At 38.6% G+C, this 12,584-nt stretch overlaps 1 protein-coding gene and 1 long non-coding RNA gene across 3 annotated transcripts in view; one reads left to right on the forward strand and one right to left on the reverse strand.

Moving 5' to 3' along the window:
- The window catches only part of LOC127626644 (ankyrin repeat and SOCS box protein 3-like), a 280,530-nt gene that overhangs the window by 124,605 nt on the left and 143,341 nt on the right, over positions 1-12,584 (forward strand). The gene's annotated exons all lie outside the window — the stretch shown is intronic.
- LOC127626645 (uncharacterized) lies at positions 4,743-5,478 on the reverse strand. Its single transcript, XR_007968475.1, has 3 exons — positions 5,357-5,478; positions 5,024-5,195; positions 4,743-4,866 (listed from the first exon to the last, which is right to left on the reverse strand). It is a non-coding gene; the product is annotated as an uncharacterized LOC127626645 (long non-coding RNA).

Raw genomic sequence — 12,584 nt, forward strand, 5'->3', positions numbered from 1 at the left:
CAGGTGTTAGACTATGTGGCAACGGGTGCGTGGTCAAGCGCCCGTCTGGAGAGAGAGAGTTGAGGGTAGCTGTCTGACACCTGTGTGTGTGTATGTGTGTTTGTCGTTTTGTTTCAGTTTTATATTATTTATATTATCAAGCCGGTTCTCGCCTCCTCCTTTCCATTAATCCCTTTACACTGGTGACAAACCCAAGAAGGAGGAGGGATGCCCGTCGTAGAGTCCTTGACATTGCCGTCCACCCAGGGGAGTGCCACTGCTATCTGCCGGGGGACAGAGTAGCCCAAACACCCAGATGTAGGGAATGGCGGCCGTCTGCCAGGCGAGGAGGGATGGGACTCCCCGACCACCTGGAGTGATGGAGTCGGAGGTTTGACTCCGGTCCGCCCGGGGAGGAGTGGCTGTCGTCCGCCTGAGAGTGTGGAGTGATCGGTGCATCAGAGAACCGGTGAGTCAACTTATTCTGTCTCTCCTCTCTCTCTCTCTCTCTGTCACTCCATGTTTGCCTTTCCCTTGCCTGTTTTGTTTTTTGTTTTTGTTGTTTTTCCCCTCCTGTCTTCTCCCAGGTCGAAGAAGGCGGGGATGACCAGTCGGCAGATGGGGCCTGGAGAAGAAGGGGGGGATGTACGTCATTCTGGAGGCTCCCCTGCCTGAGGCAACGCCGGGAGGAGTGACAACAGGTGACAACAGTTCGAGAGAGAGAGAATTATGGGCAGCTGCCCCTGTATGTGTTTGTTTGTGTGTCTTTTTATTTAATTAAATATTATTTATATTGTTAAGCCGATTCTCACCTCCTCCTTTCCATGAATCTCTTACAGAGTAATTACAGCCCAGGTGAGGAGCCTTACCCCTTTCCCTCTCCCGCAGACAGACACATGACTACGCCCCACCATGCCACAGTGTTGTTTGTATCATACCGTTGCGGTAGCAATAATGCATCTTCTTGATTGTTCTTTCCCACTGGAACCAGAAGCTTTTTTCTTACATTGGAAGGATCCAATCCACCAGTTAAATTTATCTACATATCTTTCTTCACACCTTTGTGAAATATTATCCAACGTTTCTATATAAACTTAAATGTTTTTCATACTCACAAAGTTTTGAATTTCTTTATTTATCTTGCTGGTAATGGAGAAACGTTGGGCATTGTTTACCGGTGTCTCCATCCAGGGCAGCAGGGGTGTTTTTGATTACATAATTTAATACTATCTAAAGCAAACCTATTTAAATAATCATTATTGATGTATGTTAATTTACATGTAAGTTACATTTGAATTCTACTCATTAATTTGAATGACTTTTACATCTTCCACTCTTCTGGAAAGGTTTTTGTCTTGATGTTGGAATATAGCTGCTTGGATTTGCTCCCTTTCAGACACAAGAGCTTCAGTGAGGTCTGACATATTGGGTAATGGACCCTGGCTCATCCCAAAATTGTTCATTGGGGTTCAAGTCTGGCCTTTGGGCAGGCCAGTCAAATTCTTGTTGATTATAATTATATTTTTAAAGGGTAACTAAACCCCTGCTCAGAGTCTGACTCCACCCTCTAGCAATATTTGAAAAATGCCAGAAAAGTGGGCAGACCCCAGCGGCGATAGAGGGGACGAACCGAGGGCGGGGCTGAGCGGGGGCGGCGTGCACCTGAGACCCGTAGTGATGGATTAATTGACAGCTGCTGTCAGACTCTAAAATGGAGAGTGACTGGAGTGACGCAAGTAGCTATGCCACGGAGCGGTCTTTTGAAGTTGAGGACTTTTCTCCCCCACCTTCACCTGAAGTGGAGGAGGGTGAATTGTCTGTGGACACAGGGCCGGAGCCATATCAATTCGAGCCGCTGGCTCAAACTGCGGTTTTAACTCCCGCATCGCGATCAGCATCCGACGATGCTAGCGAAGCAGCCGCGCAAGGGAGAATGGGGCCAGTGTCTGAATGGTAAAACATTAGCATTATGGCTATATTATGGCTATATTAGGCTAATGCTTATAGCAAATGCTAACGGCACTATCAAAAAATTAAAACCCATGCATTTAGGTTAATTTTGGTATGATGTTGTGTTAATAATTAATCGAAAACCATTTATTTCAAGTGTCCCTCTACAATTACAAATGATTCTGTCTCAACAGGTGCACCTGTGGGCACTGCAGCTCACTTTCCCTGGTAGAGAATGTCTGTTGTAGGGAGATACCCAAGGTATAGCTATGAAATATGACAAGACCAGAGTGTTAAATCCAGTTAATAAGTACTATACACAAAACCAGGGTTCATACAGATAAATAGGTAAACAGAAATAAACAAAATAAAATAAAGGTACAAAATAAAGTGTAGCAGATGCAATGACTGTGGAAATTTTAACAATTGAAAGGTTACTATGACAAAGATATCGCATTCAAACAGATTTCCACCTCATGAATATTGTTGACCTGAAAAATGAAAGCTGTATCATATACTTGGATATTTATGAACAATATCACACTCATAGCCATGCAAAATGGTTCTAAAGCTTCAGCCTATCTGATAAAGATATAATTTTGTGTGAAAAGATTGCTTTATCAATAAAATGAAACACTAATTTCACATATTGTCTTTCAATATTTGAAGTTCCATTTCATAAATTTCAAGTCAAATTCAAGTTCAAGCATTCGCACCTTGTACGAACCCTGAAAAAACACAACCTCCACATACCAAATATTAAATAAATCATCCTAACAAAGTAGTAATAAACAATTCTCATGTTGTAGGTAGTACACAGGTGTGACCAGATTGGTGGAGTGGGCTGTGTAACGGCACATCCAGGCTTTGAGCCTGTAGCACTAAACCCATATGTGTTACAAGCTGTCTATGGCACTTATGTACAGTTATATGGTGAGATGGAAGAGACAGTTACAAACAGGTTAGTTCCAGGAAGAAAGGTTACATTTTATATAAAAAAATAAATGTATATAAAAAAAATGGAATAATTGATTAAAAACCAATGTATCCTCCACTTCAACATACATGTGCACTGCCTGTCTTTCAGCGCTTATAGACACCTTGCGTATCGTAATGTCGTTAGGTGGTGTTGGGGGTACCTTGGCCAACACGTTCGGGTGGTCATACCTTCTTGCATTGTGACACGGATCAGGGAAGAGTTTCCTGAAGAAGGACCATACAGAGGTTTCCTTCCCCCACTGAATTGAATATTTTTTTAATAATATAAAAATAAAATAAAAATGAATTATAAAGAAGCATTTTTAACTGGAGTTACACACTACACAAAAAAAAAAAAAGAAAAGAAAATCAGCTACAAAACTCAAAATGAATATGTACAGTAAGGGGTATACAGTCAAAGACCCAGAACCAGATACGAAGAATGAAGACCCGGAGACAGAATTATAATTAATTAAAGAAAAGTTTTACTGAAGATAGTTTGCAGTTTCATCAGCAGAAGTCAGCTTCAAGACTCACACAGGAGTTCGTAGGCCGCCCCCTTACAGTTACAAAGATCACAGCAGTTATACCATCTCCAAGGTCTAAGCTTGGTCATTGCTTACAGGTTGAATGATTCTCATTGGCTAAGAAATAGATAAACAGTAATTTTCCACACATATACAGATAGACGGACAACTCAGTCAATCTCCAATAATGCCAGTGGTTCCTTAACCTGTAACTAGGGCTGGGCGATATGGCCAAAAAATTATCACAATTATTTTTTTTATATCAGTCGATATCGATAATTAATCACAATAAATGTCAGATTTTTATTTCTTTCAAGTTTTAAGGCAGATGTTTGCCCCTAAGTGAAAGTTGTAGAAACCAGAGCGTTAATTGCGGTTTTAAACTACTCTTTATTGTCAGAACATTTCACAAATCTCAGGTAGAACATTAATACATTTGTCATTTTTACTTAACAAAATAAATGTCTTAATAGAAAAATATATTTCTTAGTTTCTGCGTGTGCTATTGGGGGATATTGTTTCAAGTCTTGAAACAGGTTTGTGTTGCCTGACTGTGATGGCACGTATCTTCAGCACAGTTTGCAGTGCAGGCTGCAATAATAATATTACATGTTTTGTCTCGAAACGCATATTTCACAGTGAGTTGACAGTAGTATTAGCTTGAGTTAGGATGCAGATTTACTAAGTTAAATTTATGTTCATTAACAAAAACAGTAACATCGGTTAAAAAAAAAATTAACAACTTCAATTTTATTTGGTAAAATGTAATATTCTGACTTAGAGTTTTATTAAAATTAACCATTGGTCATCCAGTATCATGCATTTAGATCACTAGTAAAAATTATATTGCGATAATTATCGTTATCGTTTTATCGCCCAGTCCTACCTGTAACCAGACTAACACACACACCGACATTAAAGAATGTCAGTAATCACACTGGTAACTTCTATAACAAAGTAAAATCTCAGAGTGCTTTTTCTGGAATGTTGTAGATGACAGACAGGTGAGTCCAAGCTGTCAGAGTGGGTATAACCTCATGTGTTTTTAAAGAACCTTGACCTGTGTCTGCTCACTGCCTCCTCCTTGTCGGGCCGAATAAACTGAGCTCACAGTTTTTCTGGTACAGCCATTTGTCCAGAGAAGTCCAGGTACGGCTGAGGGTCTTCAACCACATGGTGGAACAGCAGCTCCATTAATTTGTCAATGTCGCCTTCAGAAAGAGAATTATTATAATATATATTATATATTTTTTTCTGAGATAACTCAGACAAGTATAAGTTACCTGTGGTAGGATTGCTCTTCAGAGCTCTCACTGTAAATTCTCCATGCTTGAATTTTGGGAAAACTATTGAGTATCGCAGATCACCAGCTGCAGTGGATGCCTGTGATCTGCCTGCATTTTCATTATAATGCATCGCAGCAAGCTGTAGTCTGAAAGGGAAAAAATACATGAATCAATATTATAATGAAACGATCTCTAACATGACTTAAGATAACTATAATAAGTTACAAATTTGTTTTTACAGGTTACAAAATTGTAGTATATTTAGTAAGCAGCACTAAATGTGTAATCCATTAGCTTGTTTACCTGCACAACATTCCTCTGAAGGAGAACACCACATTTTTGGCTGAGAACTTCAGAATGAGGCTGTGGAAACACTCGATTCCAGAGGTGTGGTATTCTGGACTAATTTTGAGCATGTCTTTAAGAAGACGTGGTGACAACAAAATTGCTGTGAATTTTTCACATGCTGCTGTGCCTAAACAAAAGATTTAAAGTTCTTAATACAACAGTTAATCACAGTGTTTTATAATTTGGATTAACTTTGACTTGATGTAATGAAGATAGTTCAATATAAATCTAGAGAGTGACGCAACTACAAAATAAAATACATTAGCGTTACAGCTTATCTGTACTTACTTGGTTTGAGCCAGTGTCTTGTCTGATCACCAACCAGAGGCTCGTGAAGACAAGAAGGAAACAGGGTGTTTTCGTGGCAGTGGATGTTCTGAATATGGTTTGCTACAGAGCTCCACTTGGCCACTACCTCCTCCCCAGATGTTGATGTGGTCGCAGACCAATAAAGGTGATTGACCACACTCTTTCTCCACAGCCCCACGTCCTGCAGTCCCTTACCCTTACTAAGGGCATCCATTTTTTTACCAAGCCCTGAACACAAAGAATAATAAAAACAATTACTGTAATCAGCGTTTCCCACTGCACTTTATAGACCAAGGTGGTGGACTAACATTCAGTATAGGCTATATGATAAAAATAAGTTGTGATATATATTAACCTTTTTGTGGCATCTTAAAAAGTTCACTTTGTGCAATCTTCCCATATAATTGTCTACCACTTTAACTGAAAAATGTTCCGTTAGAAATACTGGTACTGTTTTCGTTCTATTCAAAATACTAAACTTTTCCCATATGCCAAGGGTCGAAGAAGTGTCTAATGTCCTTTTTTTGCTCCCTCATAAACTTCTGTACCCCTGTGTGACGATCAGTCACCAAAGACTGGACCACAACACCTCTTTCCTCAAGAAGAGACAGGCTTCTTTCAAATCCCTCCTTCTCCATTCTTTGGCTGTTTCCAACTTCATTGCTCTGCAAACACAAATACTTAGATCAATGCACAGTATATAGTAATTCACATAACAAAATGTTTTCATTGTGTAGTTGTTTACCTGGACTAGTTGGATGTCTATGACCCTATTGGCTTTGAGGTCCATCATGGTGTAGCTGCCATATTTTGCTGAATGTCCTACAATTGTATTATTTGCACAAAGCCAACGTCAACAAAGCCTGACAGCAGTCTAATATATATATATATATATATATATATATATATATATATATTAGGGTGTAACGATACATGTATTCGTATTGAACCGTTCGTTGGACTCTTTATACATACACATACATATAATTAATGAGTTATTTATTACCAGGTGAATCAGCTCTCATGTCCCCACCAAGAGTCACAGCCCCATCAGCAATGGCATTTTCAATAGCTTTATCCTGCTCGATCTTCCACTGCCAGTTTATGGTTGGGATAAGGAGCTTGGCCTGATGCTTGTGGAAGCATGGCTCAGAGATCCCCTGGATTTTGAAGGCATCCAAGAACTAAAAGAGAAAAAATACATCTTCCTATAATATCCTGAGGGGTGATGTGCAAATATGCGCTATGTTATTATCTCTCACCTTCGATATCTGGCAAAACGATGAGCCAGTGAACTGAACAGCTGCACAGAGCTGTAGGTTTCCCGCTGGTATATTGTTTACCATTGGCTGGCTCGACCAATCACTGGAGTACTCACAGTAAGCACACTGCTGTTTGACACGGAGAAGTGTCCCAATGGTTGTTTGTGAAACAACCAAACTCCGGGTGCAGACAGGGCATCTTCTAAAAAGCTCCAGCAGTTTATCTTCATAAACAATGTACTTAGTCACTTTGTGGGGTAATACTTCATTAAAGACTCTATGTAAAAGGAAAAACAAATCAAAAGTATTTAAAAACAAGTAACGTTAATTGCTAAATTAGAACATTCAAATATAGCCTAACTGAAAAACCTAACGGGACTAAATGCATTACCTTGTACTGTTCATGGTGCTCTCACTTCCATCTTGATGGTAGCTGGAGTCATCAGTGGACACCTCACATCTTTTCCTCTTTATTGGTGTAGAGGTTGCCCCGGGACAGTCTGTGAAAGGCTCCATCAGTGTGCCTGTGTCACACGACACACTCCTGTTAGGCATTCTGGCCTGGGTGGCTGCACAGATTAATAATAGATTTTTTATCAATAATCAGCGAAAGTACAAAACAAAATTATATAATCTTAACTATATGATGAAAAACATTCAAAAGCTCCATCGTATTCAAAATCACCTTTGCTTCTCCTCATTGGCTTCATGTTAGCCTGCACACCTGCAGATCTGGACCAGACTGGTTCAGTCTGGCACCCAATGTCTCTGGTCATAGTAGGCAAAAAAAAAAAATGTGTTATGGTTTACAATTACGGTCTTATATTCAGTAATTTTAGAGATTTTAAAATGTTTATAAATACTATTAGTTAACGTTAATTAACTCACAAACTTCTGAGGTAATTTTCTCCAGGAGTATTACTATTATGTTATTATTATTCCTCACACGGTCGCAAGACGACATGTACATGAATATGATGAATTTTATCGAGTTGATGTCAATAGCGCGCGCTCTGTAGGCATATTCATATTTTGCCGCTCTGTAGGCATATTCATATTTTGCCTTGCGTTTGTCGACCCCAGAGGATTAACTTTAGCCTAACCATAAATTGTGATTCAAATATATATGATCACTCACCTCAAGACGCCGCTGCGGTGGTGGAGTCCATGCAGGAGGAGCGTTTGGCACTGCGTCGCTTTTCAGCGCGAGCTTTTTGGAGAAGCCCATTTCCACCTCCATTGCGTTAGGGAAGCAATCCCGCGTAAAATGCAGTTTGCACACTCCTACAGCTCTAGGCGGGAACTCGCGGTCTTCCAGCCCAAGGACATGCAACCACTGGCGCCTAATTTCCAAGTCTGCTGGAAAGCTATACAGTCCAGCAGTGCTGTTGCAACCAGCAACACTACAACTACGTACCATCCTGACCACTGTTCTAAATACAGATAATCTACGCTAACTTGAAGCTATCCTAACTGACGCAATACTATGCTACTAACTAACTATGCTTCTAACAATACTACACTAACAAATATGCTAATTAACTACCTAGGCTACACGAAATAATCTAAATAACTATATAAATGCTATGCTAAATAGATGCTAAAATACTCTATCCTGATCGTTTTGCAATTCCAACTCCTGACTCGCTACAGTGGTTTTGACGAAACGAGATGGTTTATACTGCCATGGGCGTGGTAGCTCGTACCAAAGGCGTGGTGAGCTGGATCCTGCTTACGTCAGCTGTCACCGCTTACGTCACGAAGTACCGAAACAGCCAATAGGAAAATTCAACTGCAGTAGCCACCGTTCAACCTGAAGAGGGCAGCACTCAGACGTTTTTACACCATATATTGTAGAATTAAAACACTTTATACACAAATGTCAAAAAAATTACTTGAATCAATGACCAGTACTAATAAAGCCCCATTCTTACAGATCATTAACTAAAAAAAGTTGGTTTAGGGTTTAGTTACCCTTTAAGTTTAAGCTCATACAATAATTGGCGGATCCCCTGCAATACTGCTGCTGCCCCAAGGTAGCTGCCCCAAGGTATTGAAGGACCCTGCTCTAAATGACCATAATGCCATTTTATACAAGTGAAGATAACTATTATACAATCAACAATCAAGTAAAAATATTAAAGAATCATCAATATGAGATCAGAAATTGCCAATTTGTCTTGATGGACATAGGAAACTGGAGTAGATTTGTGTATTGGTGACATCGTGGATCTGAGCCAAGTGTCTTGTCCTTCCCTCTTGCATGGCTTCATTTGCCTAATTTGCCTATTACTGAAGTATATTTGCCTTGTTATATCAAAACAAGTCTAACATTCCCTAAACCATTATTATAAACCACCTGTGGCCCTGTCGTGCCATCTGCAATTCTGATTTGATTGCTATTACTATTCATCTAAATGAAAAATCTATTGACAGTTTAGATAACATACATGGTTGCTTCATTTTCTAATTATTTCTACCACCCATGGAGTTTGCAGCTAAACTACAGCTATTTTCAGTGTTCCCACGCTCACTGAAAACCTGTTAACATTATTAAAATTAGGAAAGTCATGTAAATCATAAAAATAGATCTATGGGAATTTTTGCAGTGAATATAATTCTTTCTCACTTATCTCTGCTCTGAAATATTGCATTGGTTATATTTAGAGTAAAACTTGCCCTCAGGGGAGCATGATAACATCTGTCTGTCCATTAGTGGTCTTATGTGAGACAGTGACATGTTCAGACCTTAGCAGAGAAAGGGTGGAAAGATAAAAAATATTTTTTATTTTTTTTGAATGAGGAGTAATTATAAATACTTAACTAAGCTTTTTGTATATTTAAATTGTATATACAGTATATACTGTATATATATATTTTCCTTTATCACAAAATAAAAGCCTATTCTGTTGTATTTTTCACAAAATGCACCATGGTAATACACTTGTTTATTTATTTATTTTCAGACATGGTTTGTGATAACCCCATGTGTATGACGTGTCATAGTAAAACCATGCTATTTTTAAAGTATCTTAGAGTACCATGGCAGTATCATGACATATTATCATGATCAATCATTCAACAACATGGTTTTACCGTGGTAACATTGTGCACGGTGTGAAGGTGCGTTGAGAAAGTGCGAGGTGAACGACTGTGTTCCACGAATGCTACAGGGCCCTTGAATAACAAATAACATGTGAGTAAGAGCAGCCGGTGGAGTTTTTGTTGCCCCCCTTGTGTATGTGGGGCCCTACGCAGATTGCGTGATATGCGTATAGGGAGCGGCGGTACTGTGGTAGCATAATGGTATTTGGGTGAACTGGCTTTGGGTGAACCTGACAGCTACTTCAATAGGTGGGAACTGGCTGAACAATCAACAAACTTTTAAGGATAAAACGCAACATAAAACATAAACAAACAGCCACATGTGCAATGTTGCTGCGTGCATCTCTCTCGTCAACTGCCATCTCCAGCTGCCCCTTTTCGCGCTCTACCGCTGATCAGCTGATTCAGTGCCGGCCATGCTCCATGACGGCCCAGCCATGCCCTCCTTGCCACAGCGACCTCTCCCATTATAATTAATAAATCTGTCTACACTGCAGGTGTGTGTTGTCAGAAATACGGTAGCAATTGAGTATTATTCTTTTGATGAACTTATAGCACAATACATGGAGTTGACTTTTTATCTGACCTGATACTCGTCTGAGGTTATGGCACTTCGATGTTCTGGGGTGAATTCAAAACTGCATTTTTTTGCTTCCTTGAAGGGCACTGCTGCGGGAGAGGACAAAAGTGAGAAAATGAATCTTTTCTCGGATGGCCCTTCCACAAAACCGTTAGTGAAGGGTACATTCATACAGTAATGCCATGTTTCCTTCAGAGTACCCACTTCAAGGGCTCTGCAGTTCGGAGTGAGTATAGAGCTTAGGGAGGATCACTTGCGATTAGAATCCGCCCCTGATCTGCTGTAGCGCACGCTTTTAAAGGCACGTGCGCTTAATTTTCTTTAATACTGCGATTATACACCTGCGATAAACACATTATTACTGTGATTATGAGATTATGACAAGATTTTAATTTTGTTTTATTTAACTATTTTAATTTATTAAAATGTCTCCACTTTGTCCCTGCTGCCCCATTCTGTGCACGTCAGTGATGTGAGACTTTTGTAAACTAATAAGTCTAATAGTTAAAATCTATTAATTTAAAAGATTATTTACATAAAAATTGTATACAAAATTATTTAAAGGAAACCTTTAACTGTAAATATGAATGACTGCAAAGGTCATGGGAAATCATTGGCCAAAAAGTGTGGAAACTCTATATGCCACATCTGGAACAATACTTTCAATAGATATAAATATGTTCAGGGGCCGGATTCAAGAAAATGTTCTGAAGAAAAAACAATGAAGTTCTGAGGATAAATTACAAGAAGTTCATAAGAATGTTCTTAAGTGCAATTCTTGAAATCTTTTTAAGAAGTATTTATCTCTTTGTCTGATCATACTAGCCTGCTCATGAGGTTACATTAAGTAATAAAACAAATTCAATACTTCAACACTGATAAATCATAACAATAAATGTATCCATCTATTAACCTTTTTTTTTAAGTAGCAGGCACATTGCAATATTTTTTTGAGATGTGGTAGTTTAAGAACATTAACCATCATGCAGTAAGTGAATATACTTGCTGGTAACCATTTTACAACTTTTAATTTGACGTGGAGGAAAAGAGAAAAAAAAAAACATTCTCCTAGGGAAGCTTGATAAATTATATCACGTCGTCTAAGAAAGTAAGATGTGGGCATGGGAAATGGTGGTGGAGGACAATCTCAACTTTCTAATGATTAGTATGTTTCCTAAAAATTGTGGAGAGAGCGCTAAAATGATTAGCCACCACATTAAGAAGCTTCAAAATAACATTATTGTTTGTATTTCAAGATTTACCCCCCCAAAAATGTGTCTAAAGTTGAGGGTTTGAGGGAGTTATGGGCAGCTGCCCAGCATGTGTGTCTTTTAAACTATTGTAAACGATTACTATTATTTATATTGTTAAGCCGGTTCTCACCTCCTCCTTTCCTATTTTTTTTAATTGGATGCAATTTTCATCCTCCTTTCCTATTTTCTTTTTTATCAGGAATACAAAATATAATGAACTTTTTTCTTAAGTGAGAAATTAAGAAGAAATTAGTAGTTAAGAAGAATTTTGCTCTTAAGAACTTTTTGTCAATCCGACCCCAGGTTTACAGTAATAACTTTCCTGACTCTGCCATTAGACATGTTCCCTGACATATGAAAAAGCCAGCAGCTCACACAGAATACAAATAATATAAGTTGTTAATAATATAAATGAGAAATGTCCTCTCTATCTTATCAGGAAAGTAGCAAGTGTTTACACTTATTAGAAATAAATAAAAATACATTCTGAAAAAACTACAAATCTTGTAAGGTACACAAAGGTTTTCTTGAAATATGTAGGCACAAATTTATGCCTATGATGTAGTTATCTGGTCTTCTCTAGAGAATTGTGTATCCTTGTACGCCCACACGTTTTGTACTGTTGGTTATGTTTAACTCTGGGTTTTGTGTACACCATATGGGTCTGTATCTCTATGGTAATACTACCACCTGATCCTCTCTTTTTGTAGAGCAGAAGTGGTGGTGGGGGTGGGGTGCTCTGTGATTATTAAAAAACATACTTTCATCTTGCCTCAATTTTCATTCTGCTTATGGCATTGCTATGCATCTCAAGAGCCTTAGGGCAATCTATTTCATTTAAATGTAATTCCTTCCCTAGACTAACAACTAATTAAATAATAATAAAATAAATCCGCTAATGTGCTACTAACAGAAAGATACCAACTCTTTGATTTGCTATTTTCATCTTTTGCAATTAAATCCAGTAGTCACCAAAATGATCCATTTTGTATAAATGCTATCATTAG

This window comes from Xyrauchen texanus, chromosome 33 (assembly GCF_025860055.1).
Source record: "Xyrauchen texanus isolate HMW12.3.18 chromosome 33, RBS_HiC_50CHRs, whole genome shotgun sequence".
Classification (NCBI taxonomy): domain Eukaryota; kingdom Metazoa; phylum Chordata; class Actinopteri; order Cypriniformes; family Catostomidae; genus Xyrauchen; species Xyrauchen texanus.